The 17,838-nt window shown below is 35.7% G+C and overlaps 1 long non-coding RNA gene across 1 annotated transcript; it reads right to left on the reverse strand.

The window, feature by feature from the left end:
• Positions 1-11,883: 11,883 nt before the first annotated feature.
• On the reverse strand, positions 11,884-13,292 carry LOC113293851. Its single transcript, XR_003332614.1, has 4 exons — positions 13,167-13,292; positions 12,968-13,059; positions 12,665-12,885; positions 11,884-12,034 (listed from the first exon to the last, which is right to left on the reverse strand). It is a non-coding gene; the product is annotated as an uncharacterized LOC113293851 (long non-coding RNA).
• Between the last annotated feature and the right edge of the window lie 4,546 nt (positions 13,293-17,838).

Below are 17,838 nucleotides of genomic sequence, written 5' to 3' on the forward strand. Positions count from 1 at the left end.
ATCTGTTCTGATAACTCTCAAACTCCATTCACAACAAACTTATCTTCCTCGACTGTATTCTCGGTCAAGTAACTCACCCCATTCTTCTTTTCCTTGTCGGTGTAGAAGACATCGACTAGCACTGCGAAACACCCCTTGTACACATCCACCTGACCCATGGCTAGCCGGCAGCAAACCGTGGTTACATGGTTCAGAAAATACGGCATACTAACAACCTTTCCAGCCATGAAAAACTCGAGTCCCTCCATCTCTGTAAACATCATTATCTCTTGCCTTGAAAACCAATCAGCGTCATCACTTAGCTGCAACCAAACTCCAACTATCCATCAATCATGCTTCTCGACAATGGCTCTCCCTGTTTCAAGGCAGTTGCACTTGGTTCAACGGCATCGAGCACGGGTCGTGAACTGTTCGAGCTTACTCTCTGCCTCAAACACAACCCAAACCTTCTCTGATCTTTCCCTGACTTCTCTCGACCATCTTAACCTCCTCTATCACCGATCCTGGCAACAGCGAAGAACCATCAGTCCTCATTATCAACAACAAAGCTCGAGCTCCGTTATCTTCATTTCTCCTTAACTGCCCGACTGCCAATACTCGAGACTCAACTTATTTGTATGCCATCTCGAGTTTCCATCGACACTGATCAGCAACACCCTTCATCATCTCTGTTTTGCTGAAGCTCTCATCACGATCCATCATCTACTGCCGATAATGGCAGCAACCATTCTCAATCACCGAGACTCCATCACTGTCATTTTCTCCCTTGGTTCCGTCGTGCTCGAACAATCTCCAAAACTCTGTCAAACCTACGAGTGTCAAACTCGTCATCTCTGCCATCTCGATAACCACAACAACAATACCAGTCGGAGAAGGAAGTTGAGCGCCGGACTGTCGTGCACATGACAAAGAAGGTAATGGTGGCCCTGAGAAGAAAACCAAGTGCCTTTAGCAGTATTTGAATTATGGCTTCCTCCAAGTAAATGACTCGACTGCCTTTAGCAGTTCCTTTGAAACAGTTCACCCCTTAACAGAATGACTGTCCCTTAACGCACAGTGGGGGTGCCAATAGCACTTGACCTTAAAATGACCATTTTTCCCTTATAGTCTTCTAAGTTCTTGTTTTGCTCATATCTTCTTTACACGATCTCAGAATGACTCCGTTCTTTCGCCATTGACTTAGTATTTTCGTCTTCTACGAAATGATGACTAGAAATCCTCCATTTGAACGAGTTCCACTGGGTCTTTGGCCCTTCTTCACTTGCGACTTCACTTTTGTAGCTATTTACACTTCTTTTGGATGATTCATCTAATAAAAGACATAAACTAGAAAACAATCATAATACAAGGTAATATGCAAGAAATATAACTAAAACCAATACGGAATTGACACTCTAAACATGTAAATTAAGTACTTATCAATTTTGGTTTAGCATAAAAGCATATGTGTTTCGGGGATTTTCAACTTTTGCTTGCAATAGTTAAAAACCAGTTCTCAACCTTTCTCTGGTAAAGGTTGGTTGTTGTTATTCTTTTGTTTCGCATAAGGATGACAACATAATGATATTTCGATATCAATTCTCCCTGGAAGAAGATGCAAACATATTTGAGAAGAGGATGTGAAATTTGAGGTAACAATCTTGTTAGTTAATTGTTTCCTGTTTAAGAAAAGCCTGATTTTTATTTCATATATTTATTGCTTTTGCTTAACAAAATTTCGGTACAATTGATGTTTTATTCCATGATGTGTATATGGATGTGTGTGTGATTCAATTGTTTCCGGTTAAGAAAAACTAGTGTTATCTTTCTTTATTGTGTGGTATCAATTGTTTAGGCTTACAAAATTTCGGTGCAATTGCGGTGCTATAATGTCTATGTTGTTTCAATTGCTTCCGGTTGAGGTGAATAATTATGCAAGTTGATTTATTATGGTTTGTATGAATTGTTTATGGCTTAACGAAAGAAAAGGTTTACGGGATGAATTGTTTAGTCCAATTCGATTCCGGATAAGAGAAACTAAGTTAATTCTTATCTTAGTTAGACTTATCAAAGCGGAGGTTTCGGTTATTCAAGTCTAATCGAATGCCTTAACAAGAAATACTAGTTAGCTAACCTAGTACTTTTCTTGTTTAAAACTTAAAGGTCTAAGTTATATGGATAATAAGAGCTTGATGAGAAAAATAGAGTTATCTTTATTTTGGTCTTATCGAACAAGCGATTGTATTTGTACAACCGATTTAGCAAAGGAACTAAGGTGCTTAGTTAATTTTTGGTTTGCTAAACTATTAGGGAAAATTGCTTCGGACAATTGTTTCCTTGATAACATATCAAAACAAATTACTTCGTAGTTTCGGTTTTGATATTGGTTATCGGAAATGGTGTGTGGAACCCTCGTGCTTAACTCTATAGGTTGCAAGTCTATTTTGAGATTTGTAAGATTCTTTTTGGTTTGTCCTTTATTTTTTCGTTTCTTTGCCATTTTGTGACAAAAAGCGGGAGAAATATATGGAGTAAACAAGTGATATTGGCGTTGATTTTATATTGATTGGTATCACTAAAGGAAAAGAACATTGGTGCTTAAACGTTTATCTAACGAAAGAGTGAGAGCATAGACTAAGGGGGAGTAACATATCATTACAAAGGAATAACAAAGACGTGGGATTGATAAAATCTACCTATCTTACCTTTAGGGGGAGTAATATTCTTTGTTATTATAATGTCAACAACGGCATTTTAGGATTGAATGTATACAGGTTATTGTGTTGTTGAATTCGGTAATCAAGCGTATGTGTAATGAATTCTTGTAATTTGTTTATCCATATGATGTAAGAGTTTTGTCACTAAAATTGACAAAGGGGGAGATTGTTAGAGCATAGCTCGGTTGAACCCACCAAGCGTTGGTATGTCAAGTTTTCTTGTCATATTTTAGTGAATCAAAACTCATTTAAAGAGTCGTTTGATTATGTACTAGAGTCAACTTCGTATAGGTTAGCTTGAAGGTATTAGGATATGAGACATTACAAGTATTGCGAAGACTTGAAGAAGTAAGAAGCTACAACGACAACATCATCCTTCCACTTGAGGTTAGTGATATTTGACCTTGAACTATTTCATTCTCTAACGTATCTTTCAAGTCGTGCATATTGAGAACAAAACTGCGAAGCATGAACACTCTAGATAGACATAGTATTAAGGGATACAATACGAGGTTTATTGCTTAACTATTAAACTTTGTAGATAAGACATCGACATAATCGTTTAAATGCTATTGTGATTATGTATGGGTATGAGGTGAGGATTTCATCATAGGAAACAATATATTACATGTGTTTTAAGGAAGTAAATTCATGAACTTGTTTTGTGAATCGAAAAGGAAATCACCAGACGTTATTGATATTATTATTCATTGCATATCTTGTGGACAACCAATATGTGTGATTAGTATAACCGCTCATGACTTGTTTGTGTTCTTGGTAAAACTATTCACAAAGGCCTGACTTATGTATTGGTATGACTTTTATTAGTGAAACCGATCTTAAGTAATCACCTGAGATGGTATGATCGAGTTTGTGATTTTGTAAGACCAACTCTGGGTAAAGGGGAACCGATACTAGTAAGAGGTGCAACACATCACAAAAGGGAATCGATCCTTGTATGAGGTGCAACATCTTTTAGCAGAAAGGGGAACCGATCCTATGGACATGTGCAACATGTTTTTAGGAAAAGGGGAACCGATCCTATGGACATGTGCAACACATTCAAGTTAGATACCATATATATGTAGGGAACCGATCCTAGTACCTAGTCAACTGAATTTTGGAAAGCTAGTGTGACTATGCACAATACTCACATGGAGGTAGAACCGAAACTTGTTTTGGTAGAACCGTTAAACCCATGATTTGTGATTGAGTGTTCTTGATCAATCACACAGTTCTTGAAAGTCAGATGAACAATTCTAAACTTGTTTGAAAGTGTGGCAAATCAGTTTCAAGGTTGTAAGTATGAAAGAAGACTTACAAAGTAAGGATGTCGACATACTTTGAATATGTGTTGTAACGCTTATCTTCAATTGTTCAAAGTTATTCCTTAATAGCTAAAGGAAGAAAATCCCAGGATCGAAACATAAATAAGTTAAAAATCTTTTATTTAAGGTTTTTAATTTTATTTTAGGAAAATAAGAATTAGTAATGTGCATTTACTAGTTGAAGATTTTCCAAAGAGATTTTCGGTCATTATTTTGGACAGAGCATTTCCAGGAATTCTGGAAACCGAATTTGGAATATATTGTATATCTTGAGAATATTTTCGGTTTTGGAAATTCCTTGGTGTCCAAACTTCCTTGTCTATAAATACTTGAAGATTGCATTTCTAGCAAACTAATCCTTCGTGACTGCAAACTTCCTCGGTTGTGTTGTTACTAGTGAAACCGCCTATTCGGAGAGGAGAGTAACCTAATTAGGAGAAATCTCTTACGGCCTCTCAGTTTAAATTCTTCTTTGGGATGTAGAAGCTCTATTAGTACCGTTGGTGGGAAACTAGATAATTGCGGTTTATCTTGTGTTTTCGATTGATTTGATTGACTAACGGTGGTTGAACTTTGATTGCACATAGTTTGTTTATGCTTGAAAATCTTCTCTTCACTCAAACTAGATCGAAGTTTCGACAGGGATCTTTAGACTGTTTGTAGATCTAAAGACGTCTTGTGATAATCCATTGTTAACAGACTCCGTTATGTGCGTGATTGATCACAAGAGATTCAAGTTAATGTGTGCAGGCGTTTATTGAAGATCTAATAAGACTTCAAGACAAATAAGATATTGAAGATTTCTGATTTGGGGTTCATAATCTTTGGTGTGCACAATACTAATCAGTTTATCCTTGTGGTAGATTGGATTGATTAGTTGTGTAGATCGACATCAATACAATTCTTTGTGATTAAAAGTATTGATTGCAAAATCTTAACAATTACCTTTGGTAGTTGAGAATAAGATAGATCTAAGAACCCGACGAAGGAATTTATTGAGATAAACAGAGGAGCCTTTGTCGAACTCACATCACTTGGTTGAAGAGAGTTGCTACCAAACATATTTGTTGTTCCTTTACTGTTTGGAATACGAACCAAAGGAATTGTTCCAAGTGCGTGACTTATTACAGATCGGAGGCGTGGGAATACAGATGGAACTAGGTGAACTATAGGTTTATTTGCTTGGTCTCAACTATACGAAGTTGGTTTAATTTTGTGTAGCGGCTTAATCTTAAGAGTATTCAATTCTGGACAAGGTCCCGGGGTTTTTCTGCATTTGCGGTTTCCTCGTTAACAAAATCTTGTTGTGTCATTTACTTTTATTTTCCGCATTATAATTGTTTTATTATAATTAAAGTAAATTACACAAACGTTAATTCCTATTTACTTGATAGAAATCCTATTGTGTTTGGTTAAGTCTGAACCTCTTATCAAGTAAACATACTTCGTTGTTGTATTGTCTTGATCTCGTATCCATAGATGATCATACGAAGTGTGAACCGATTAGTTGCATTGTCTCGACTTAGTCCATAGACAATCACTTTCAGAGAAAGGACTTATAGGTAGGAAAAGTTTTAGCTTGAGGTATATTTGGGTACCCTCGCCTTTTCAGCCGTTGTTCACATTATAATAACAAAGCTAATACTCCCCTTGAAGGTAAGATAGGTAGATTTTCAATCCACGGGTCTTTGTTATTTCCTTTGTAGTTAAGATAACCACAAGTATCAATATGAATGTTACTCCCCCTTAGTCTATGCTTTACTCTTTCGTTAGATATAACGTTTAAGCACCATTTTTCTTTCCTTAGTGATACCAAATAACTTGTTTACTCCATATATTTCTCCCCCTTTTTGTCAAAAAATGACAAAGGTACGAGCAAATAAAGGACAAACCGAAGGGATCTTACAAATCTTAAAAAACTTGCATAACCTATAAGAGTTAAGCACGAGGGTTCCACACACCATTTTAGATAACCAATATCAAAACCGAAACTACAACGTAATTTTGTTTTGATATGTTACCAAGGAAACAATTGCCCGAAGAAATTTTCTCTAATAGTTTAGCAAATCAAAAATTGACTAAGTACCTTAGTTCTTTTGCTAAACCGATTGTACAAATACAATCGCTTGTTCGATAAGACCAAAATAAAGATCAGAATTAACTCTATTTTTCTCATCAGGTTCTAATTATTTCAAATAATAACTTAGACCTTTTACTTTTAAATAAGACAAGTACTATAGAATTTCTTGTTAAGGCATTCGATTAGACTTGAATAACCGAAACCTCCACTTTTGATAAGTCTAACTAAGATCAAAATTAACTTAGTTTCTCTTATCCGGAATCGAATTGGACTAAAAAATTGATCCTGAAAACCTTTTTGTTAAGCCATAAACAATTCATACAAACCAAATAAATCAACTTGCATAATTATTTACCTCAACCGGAAGCAATTGAAACAAACATAGACATTATAGTACCGGAACTGCACCGAAATTTCGTAAGCCTAAACAATTGATACCAAACCATAAAGAAAGATAACAATAGTTTTTCTTAACCGGAAACAATTGCATCACACACACATCCATACACAAATAATGGAATAAACATCAATTGTACCGAAATTTCGTTAAGCAAAAGCAATAAATATATGCAATAAAAATCAGACTTTTCTTAAACAGGAAAACGATTAACTGACAAATTCGTTACTTCAAGTTCTGCATCCTCTTCTCCCCAAAGATATGTCATTAAGCGCAAGTTCACATAGAACTCTCCCCCATTGTGTTCTCATCCTCTCGCAAGACAGAAGAACAGCAACAAAAACCAACCTTTACCAGAGAAAGGTTGAAAACCGGTTTTAACTAATGTGATGCAAAAGTTTAAACCCTGAAACATACATGCTTTTATGCTAAACCAAACGATTCAACATATTGTGACTTTTTCACGTATTAGTTTCAATCAGAACCCCTTATGATACTTTGATAAAACCTACCAACATGGGCTAGAACTTAATCCTGCTAAACCAAAAAGTCACCCAAACCATAAGGGTTCACACAACATGAGATCGAATATTAAGGTTATGAAAACTGAAATCAAACATCCCATAACACAAATGCAATATACCATAAATATTTAACAAAGAATCAAGTATTTCAATTACCTCTATCTTGTAGGGAATTTAATTGCGAAACTAACGCAAAAAGAACGAGGTCATTCCGAGTTCGGACGAAGAAGTTATGGGCAAAACAATTTTACACTCCTTCGTATGGACCTATCACTAGGATCGGTTACAAAATCACTAGTAGTCACTAGGACCATTTACTAGGATCGGTTACAAGAGTTACTTGTGACGGATCACAATACTAAACTTTTTTTAACATAACTTTTGCATACGATGTCCGAATTCAGTGATTTTTGGCTCGTTTTAACCGTAAAACAAGAGCTACACATATATGATCAGTAGATATCAACATCATAAACTCAAAATTACCGTTTCTATCAAAAGCTCAAATATAGATAGAGAAAGTTTGAGTATATAAGAAAATAAATCTCCCTAATCAGATTGAGCACAAAGGTGAGCATGCACATCCCAACCCAACTAGTTTGTGTTGAGTTGATCCTTGTCTTGTTCGTCACGAGTGACTAAGACAGAATCATTATTCTTGACCTCTTGTTTGGTTTGTTTTATCTTGTTCCATCTCTTGTTTTTCTTATTTAACTTGTGATGAAGAGTATCATTATCACAACGTTTACTAGTACAAGAGATTTCAGACATGATGTCTTTCTTTAGTCTTTCAAGAAAACTCTTGTTATTATTGTCACCAACAATTAACAGCTGAGAGTCATTCTTGTGACTAACTTTTGGTCCCTTCTTGGATATAGTGGACTTCGGGACCCATTTAGAGTTGGGTTTTGCAGGAGCAGCTTTCTCCTTCATACCATTAGGATCATTGTCCTTTTGAAAATTTTGCGAAACACCCTTTCTCCAATTTGGAACATCAGATCTTGTCTTTGCATTTACAAAGTTATCTCTCTTTCTGTATTCGGGTCTTTTATGAGATGACCTTGTCGTGTGATATGCAAAATTTGAACTATCATCATAATAATTCTTTTGCCTAAACTTAGGACAATATTGATCTGAGTTCCTTTGGGGAGCAATCTTAGCCAATTCGTTTGATACAAAAGAAAGTGTATCTTTTATCTTACGAATATTGCATCCCCATTCCACATGCCCTTTATTACCACAATAACAACAATGCTTAGTAACATACGAAGTGTGAGTTTTAATGTTACCTTTTTGTGGATCCACTTGCTTTGGAGCTTGACGATTTTTCTTCTTCTTCTTATCTTTGTTCAACATTGTTGCTTTCTTAATATTAGCAGAAGTGCCTTCTTTGGTTGCCGCACTTGAAGAGTCTGGTTGAATATGATTCTTAGGCTTGACTGGTTTCACTTCTTTACAAGAAATATGAGTATCTTTTACATCAGTGGAAGCCTCTTATTTAGAAGAATTAGTAGCTTTAACAAATTTTACCTCTTTTCTAATATTTGAAGCATCTATTCCCTTATAGCCCAATCCTCGTGTATCACGATGATTTCTACTTGCTTCTAACTTTGAGGTTAAATTGTTTGAGTTATCATTGAACTTTTTCAGGTTCAAAATTTCTTCTTCCAACATCTTGATTTTATCAAGAGCACCGGCAAAATCAGCCTTAAGGCATTTTTCTCGTGAGAGATATTCACTTTCCTTCTCTTCAAAACTCTTTTGTTGAGAGTTAATCCTTGCATCATATTCAGCAAGTTTCTCTTCCAACAAGTGAATTTGTTTAAGAGCAGCATCACGCTCCCTTTTTAACAATTCAGTTTGAGATAGACTAGCTCTTGCTTTTTCCTCTAGAACCTGTATTTGTTGAGAAGCATCTTCCTTAAACTTTTTGTGATTTTGACACATCCTTTCACATTCAATAGTTAATGCTATAAAATCTTCCTGATTTTTCCTAAATATATTTTTGTAAGTAAGCAATTGCTCACAAACATATTCTGAGGGTGGTTCAATAACCTCTTCCGGTACGTTAACTGAGTCTTTCTTTAGTTTTCGCTCTCGCTTAACTCTACTTTGACTCATGTCTTATAGGTTCGATCGCACCAAACACAGATTGTTAGATCTTTTCGTGTTTGCCTGCTCTGATACCAATTGAAAAGACGAGGGTACCTAAATATACCTCAATCTAAAAAATTTCCACCTATAAGTCCTTTCTCCGAAAGTGATTGTCTGACAGAGTCGAGACAATACAACTAATCGGTTCACACGTATGATCGTCTATGGATACGAGATCGAGACAATACGACAACAAGATAACTTGTGTGATTGACTATGGATACAAGATCGAGACAATACAATAAATAAGTATGATTACTTGATAATAGGTTCGGACTTAACCAAACACAATAGGATTGCCATCAAGTAAAAGACACATCAAGATTTTGTTAACGAGGAAACCGCAAATGCAGAAAAACCCTGGGCCTTGTCCATAATTGAATACTCTCAGGATTAAGCCGCTATACAAAATCTAAACCAACTTCGTATAGTTGAGACCAAGCAACTAAATCTATAGTTCGCCTAGTTCCGTCTGTATCCCTGCGCCTCCAACTTGCAATAAGTCACGCACTTGGAACAATTCCTTTGGTTCGTATTCCAAAAAGTAAAGGAACAACAAATCTGTTCAGTAACAACTCTTTTCAAACAATGTGATATGAGTTTGAAAAAAGGCTCTTCTGTTTATCCCAATAAACTCATTTGTCAGGTTCGTAGATCAATCTATTTAACAACTACCAAAGTAATTGTCTAGACTCTTCAATCAATACTTTGAATCACAAAGAACTGTATTGATGTTGATCTACTCAACTAATCAATCAAGGTTATCATAAAGATAAACCGATTATAGTTGGATCCCCAACGATCAAGTTTTGTGCACACCAAAGATTATGAACTCAAATAAGAATCTTATTTGCCTTCAAATCTTCTTAGATATTCAATAAACACCTGCACACAATCAACTTGAATCTCTTGTGATCAATCACAACCGGAGTCTATTAACAATGGATTATCACAAGACGTCTTTATATCTACAAACAGTCTAAAGATCCCCGAAGAAATTTCGATCTAGTTTGAGTGAATCTTATATCAGAAGAGAAGATTCTCAAGCATAAACAAACTAGGTACAATCAAAGTTCAACAACCGTTAGTCAATCAAATCAATCGAAAACTAATAATAAACTGTAATTGTCTAGTTTCGCACCAATGATACTCGTAGAGCTTCCCAATCCCCAAGAAGTATTTAAAATGAACGGCTGTAAGAGATTTCGCCTAATTAGAGTACTTTCCTCTCCGAATAGACGACTCCACCAGTAACAACACAACAAGGTAGTTTTTCTATCTCTGAGGATTAATTTGCTCGGAATGAAAACTTCAATATTTATAGACCAAGGAAGTTTGGATACCAAGGAATTTCCATAAACGAATATTCTCAAAGATATGCAATAAACACAAAAACGGTTTTCATAATTCCTGGAAATGCACTGTCCAAATATTGACTGAAATCTCAGTAGAAAATCTCCAATTAGTAAATGCACATTACCAATTTTTATTTTCTAAAGATATGCATTTAATTGCTGGAAATTAAAAGCATATAAAACTAAAAACCTTAATTAAAAGATTCTCAATTTATTTCGATCAGGGATTCTCCTTTAGTTATTAAGGAATATCTTTGAATAATAAAAGATAAGAATTACTGCACATGTTCAAAGTATGTCGACATCTTTACTTTGTAAATCCTTTTTCATATTTACAATCTTGGAACCGATTTGCCACACTTCCGAACGAGTTTAGAATTGGTTCATCTGAATCTAAGAACTATGTGATTGATTATCCTATCAAATCACCATTAATGGGTTTCACGGTTCTACCAAAACAAATTTCAGTTCTACCTCCATGTGGGTACTAAGATCGGTCACACTAGCTTTCCAAAAATTGGTTGACTAGGTACTAGGATCGGTTACCACATAATTATGGTATTTACTTGTAATCTGTTGCACAAGTTATAGGATCGGTTACCAATTACTAAGACTTGTTGTACCTCTTATAAGGATCGATTCCATATACTTGTGATCGGTTGCACCTTTTACTAGGATTGGTTCCCCAATGTCTAGAGTTGGTCATACCAATTACAATATATCGATCATACCATATCAGGTGATTACTTAAGATCGGTTTCACTAATAAAAGTCATACCAATACAAACGTCAGGCATTATGAATAGTTTTACCAAGATACATAAACAAGTTATGAGCGGTTATACCAAACACACATATTGGTAATCCAAAGATTTGCAATGAATAACAATACCAATAAGCCTAGCTATTTCCCTTTCGATTCATAAAACAAGTTTATGAGTTGTGCTTCCTTTAAACGAATGTAAAACATTGTTTCTTAGGACGAAATCCTCACCCATACCCATACATAATCACAATAGCATTCATACGATTATGTCGATGTCTTATATACGAAGTTCAAAAGATAGACGTTATACTTCGTATTGTAATTCCCTAATACTATGTCTAACTAGAGTATAATCATTCACGCTTCGTAGTTATTTTTTCAGTATGCACGACTTGAAAGATACGTTAGGAATGAAATAGTTCAAGTCAAATATTACTAACCTCAAGAGGAAGGATGATGTCGTCGATGTAGCTCTTTACTTCTTCACATTCTTCAAGTCTTCACGTAATACTTGTAAATCTCATATCCTGGTAACTTTCTAGCTAACCTATACGAACTTGGCTCTAGTAAATAATCAAGCGACTCTTTAAATGAGTTTTGATTCACTAAAATATGACAACCAAACTTGACATACCAAAGCTTGGTGGGTTCAACCGAGCTATGCTCTAATAGAACTAACCCCACCCACTTGATAGACCTGCGGTAAAATGAACTAACACTTCATAATGGTTCACCTGAAAGCAAAAAAAAAGTTACACAAAAAAGGATTCATTAGGCACTTAAGTCGTGAAGTTACTGAAAAATACCCCACATACAGTCTAGTAGCATATTCAAGGATATTTATACTGATGTTCATTGGTAATTTGCATACCACAAGGATTAAAAAGCATTAATTGGAGCCTCCTCTAGAGAAACCATCAACTATGGTTCTCTGGAAAAAATGCACTACCTGAGGAAAAATACTCATAATCTCATCACTTTCTTTCTTAATCACTTCAAATAGATCCGACACTGCTATATATATCATTACTAGATTTCACAAATTACTTCATTTATGAATCATAATACGAAAAGTGTCTCATACTAGACGATGTATATAACCATTTCTTTCATGAAGTATTACTAACAAGCAGTCCAAAGTGTTGCATGAACTAAACCTATAAAGCTGGGACATTATTCGAGACTTCAAACTGATAACTAAATTGTTGATAACAAAGCTACTAAACTAGTATAAGTTTCCAAGCCATTCAAGATAGTTTTCAAACCAAGAACCAACACAAGAAGATGCCATCGGAACCATCCGGATTACACAATGAAAGTTAATAAATATGAAATATATAAAGAAAGCAATAGAGAACGGTTACCCCATTTCGTTTTCTTTCAGGATTTTTAATCACTTGATGTGTAGTATCTGATGCTTCGGTAGATGATCTTACACAATTCAAGTTGATAATATCGAAGAAGCATCTTTCTCAGATTGAGCTTCCTGATTAGCGACCTTAATAATTTGAACAACAAGGATTGAAACCCATACAAAGCATAGAAGTCAAAGTTCCTCCTATTGGACATTCTGAAGCATCGGTACCTGTATAACACGAAAGCTTAGTTATCCATTTTTAATACCAGTACAAATTTAAAATACAAGATTCCTTTTATATGCTACTAACCTTTGCATCACCAGATTCATTTGACTACTTTTCCGTGCCATTTGTTGGGCCACTTGGTAAAGGCTTGTATTCAACTGAATCGTTGCCGTTTCCTTTATCAAACAAACAAGGTTACATGAATCAATTAATTAAGAACTAAATGCCCAAATATTCTTTCATTCATTTTACAAAAACATAGCGATCAGACACCGCAACTCACCATATTGATTCCATGCTTCTACACCCTTGAGAAATACTTGGTGGATTGTACCTACAGACCAACAAATTCAATTGAGGAATACTTCCAACCAAACCAATGTAAAGCAACAAAAGATGGTACAGAGCAAACTTTATATATGAAAAGAATAATTAGAAGGACAGTAACTATATCCAGTCGGCAAATACTGCGTTGAAAGATACTCTATGAATTCTGAGCATAAGGAAGTGCCAAGTTGTAATCAATAACAGGCATATCAAGTACGAGATGCCTTAACTTAAGATTGTAGCACACAGTTGACCCAGCTGCACCCATGATCATACCTGAACAAACAACAAAATAATTTTTACTAAACCACTTCAAATCTTAAATCAAATAACTTTGGTAAATCATATCCAATATAATAACAAAAACAGAAGAATGACAAAAATAGAAGATGCTCGATCACAATAACAAATCTATAATTACATAAATTAAGTAACTAAAGTAATACAAACAAGACATATCTTGTGAGGAGGATCATTATCAGGTTCGAATCAAGTTTAATAGATCAACCCTACAGCACAAGCAACGATATAAAGCCAGTGGTAGGCATATAAGAGTCGAGTTTCAAAGACAGTATATCCTTCCCTTGTAAGATATATTGAACTCTGCGTCAGTATTCCTCAGAGCCTCCAAGATAGTACATCCTTCAAAACTAGGCAGATCTCCATCCCTGCACCTTTGATAGATCAAAACAAGACAAGAAGAAATGTTAACAAAGACAGTTGTGGTCTTTTGGAAAGCGGGTGCAACCATAATGTTAAAACAGATAGGTTACAGGAAGTTAAGACATTGGACAATGGAGTTTCAGAAACTAAATTACCATATGATCAACCGTGATCTCAAATGTCTTAATAAAATATCAATTTCCCCATACTTGCTCAACTCCTCAATCGGATCCTCATAAAAATCCTACAGTTTAAATAAAAATCTCTCAACATCAAAATTACAAATCCAAACCCACAAAATACACAATCTTAATACATTTATAAATTACAACAACTTATAAATCTTAATAAGCTTATCACATAAACCTTTGTTGTTAACCTCAGGGAACTTAAATCTCTTATATACATTAAAAATTCAGTCATCTAACCCTTCTTTTTATCCTACAAATTCAAACAACCAAAATAAATAAATAAGATGTATACCAAAATGACTAGTCAAAACACATAACAATTCGAACTCGGGAAAAAAAATAAAATAACTATAAATCATGATATTGAAAATCTATTCCCCGGATTCGTGAACTTGACCTTTTCTTCAGTTGGAAATTTGAGCTCTCTGGTGTAGATGGTGGATTTTCGACAAAAGCTAAAATCGTAAAACCATAATTGTACATGCTTCTGATCCAGCAATCAGATGAGTATTGAGGCTCATGTCTCTCATTGAAGCAAGAAATCTCATGCCACAAGAATCTCTGACTGAGTATATTGTCTCTCAGATCATACGTGAATATGCAGTCTCTCAACTGAGGCAACGTCATATCTCATGAATACTAAGCAATTTCAGTAATCACTTTTATATAGAATCGAACGATTGGACGGATCCTAGACAACTTGCCTGCTAGTATTGAGCAATAACATCTTCAGGATGTAACAATGTTTTCCCTGACTATATAAAAGACATGTGTATAGTATCATTATGATTGGACGGCTCCTAGACATCTTGCCTACTAGTATAGAGCGATAACGTCTTCAGGATGCAACAACGTGTTTTCCCTGACTATACTATACATAATAAATATGACGCTTCAACTAGCTCATATCACCCAATCCTCTAATAATTAATGCTCCTGGACAACATGTCTGCTAGTATAGAGCCATCAATTAATTATTTCTAATTCTTAAATTCATTAACTGAATATTCGGAAACATTCTACGTTATTCATAATATTTCATTACTTCAATTCGTGGTTCTTCCCAGCAGAATTCCATGGGTTAGTGATAAATATTCAACGTACGGGCATCTGAGCTACTATCGAGTAAGCCCCGACCAAAATGGTGCAAGTGTGTTCAACGCACTGACGAGCACCTGAACGCACGAACGAGCATTCCAAAATACGAAGGAACGATGAACCTATGAAAAATAGGGAGAAAAATAATAAATAATAAAATATTAACCAGGACGCTGGGGGACTGGGCCCACTGGCCGGCCGGTCGTGTCGTGGCCAGTCCCACGCCCAATTATATATTTTATCATATTTTTACTATTTTTCCTTGATCTCATGAAAATTCCCTCATTTGAACAAAATTCCTTCGTTTCATGGTATTTCCTTCACATTAAGGAAATTATACAAAAATTACATAAAATTAGGAAAGGTGTCACGGGACCGTGGTCACTAGACGACCTGCCATGCCCTAGCCGTGATAGTCCCACACCTTGTAATTCCTTATTTTATTAATTATTTCCATCATCTCATGGAAATTCCTTAATCCTATGAAACTCCTTCGTTTCATGGTATTTCCTTCACATTAAAGAAATTATACAAAAAATACATAAAATTAGGAAAGATGTCACGGGACCGTGATCACTAGCCGTCCGGCCATGCCCTAGCCGTGACAGTCCCACACCTTGTAATTCCTTATTTTATTAATTATTTCCAGCATCTCATGGAAATTCCTTAATCCTATGAAACTCCTTCGTTTCATGGTATTTCCTTCACATTAAGGAAATTGTACAAAAATTACATAAAATTAGGAAAGGTGTCATGGGACAGTGGTCACTAGCCGGCCAGCCATGCCTTAGCCGTGACCGGTCCCACACCTTGTAATTCCTTATTTTATTAATTATTTCCATCATCTCATGGAAATCCCTTAATTTCATGATATTTCCTTCAAATCATGAAAATAATATAAAATTGGGGGAGACTCACGAGACCGGGCCCTGGCCTTGGCCGGCCGACCATGCCCAAGCCGGTCCCATACGCCCTTATTTTATTATTATTAATATTATTTGTTTCCCTCATCTCATGGAAACTCCTTCACTTCAAGGAAACTCCTTGATTTCAACAAACTCCTTGATTTCATGATATTTCCCTAAAATCATGAAAATAATATAAAATTAGGAAAAGTGCCATGGGACCGGGATCATTGGCTGGCCGACCATGCCTTGGCCATAGCCGGTCCCATACTTCATGATTCCTTCATTTTATTATTATTATTTCCTTCATCTTATGAAGTTTCCTCAGTTTCAGCAAAATCCTTGATTTCTTCATATTTTCTCAAAATGTTGCTCAAACGCACATCAGAAAACATCAAAATTCTCAGGACTGAGATGCGGACATTTTGGCGACACTAGTATATTACCTTGATCGACCAAGGTTTGCTCTTTGGATTGCAAGAGGACGGTCCCACATACTTTCATCATTTGATCTAATTTGTTCACATTAGGTTCAAACTCTTCCGAACAATTTGGAATTTCATGAAACGATCGTCATTCGATCCCGTGACCAACCAGGGCCGGATTCATGACCCTTTGGTCGGTCCTTGATCTCTTCATAATTTATTAGGTTTTATCACCTAAGGTTCAGACGAACATTATTTGAATAAATGATTAAACCAGCATTTAATCATCTTTTCACCAACTGGTCTTCAAGAGACTTTGGTATTTTGCTCACTCGAGCATCTGGGAGTTACATGGTCGACTCATCATCTCATGTAGTCGGTCCCTCCTTCACTTCGTGGTTGATTTTCAATGAGTCATCAATTGATCAACAATTGATTAAAATTAGGGTTTCGAATCCAAAGCTCTGCAAAAACATAATTTTGAGCAGATTCAAACACTAATAATTTTACGTTGATCCCGTGATCAACATTTTAATTATCATACTCGGTTCAGTTTCCAGTATTTTAAATTAATATTTTATTTGGTCATGTTATCAATAATTCATCAAACGAGCAACATTCACTCAAATAAGCAATATTTCCTCACCTTGACTATCAACATTTACTCGAGAGTTATACCTTTGTCTCAACAGACAAGTTCAGATCATGAGTCTTAGAAAATTTGCAAATCACGTTCGAATCAGCAATACAAGGACTCATTGTCCCACAAAGTCAGCAACTGACTAACTAAATACACGTCTGCCTTGCAGACCAACAATCACGAGACATCAATCGAGTTACTTTGGGGGATATTAACTAGGGTTTTGGTCTAGAGGTCTACGACATGTGTATTCATACACAATATGAGAATGTGAGCAAGTCGTGCAATCAGTTGGAGGATTTAGCAAAGTAGTGGATGGAAAATCAACCAAGTCTCCGCACGATGAGAAACTGGTTTTAACACGATTTCCACTTCCCCACTCTTTGACTCCAGCAACTGTCACACTTCATGGGATCAAGGTGTTTACAATTCTTGCAGTATAAATAAGTCTCTGAATCATGATTGAAGAACAAGACAATCTTTCGTCAAACAGACAACACGAGATTAACAACTCAACGTCTGAGCAATTACTCTCAACATAGCAAATTCAATCAATCATAGGTTATCTTATTCCTTTACGCAGAATACACAACACACCTACAGTCTTCGATCATCATTGATCTCACACATTTCTCAGCTTCCATCCTACATATCGACCCATCCTCTCTTGTGACCGAATTGACTCTGGAACGACCATTGTCTTGGT

This window comes from Papaver somniferum, chromosome 7, assembly GCF_003573695.1.
Source record: "Papaver somniferum cultivar HN1 chromosome 7, ASM357369v1, whole genome shotgun sequence".
NCBI classification, from domain to species: Eukaryota; Viridiplantae; Streptophyta; class Magnoliopsida; order Ranunculales; family Papaveraceae; genus Papaver; species Papaver somniferum.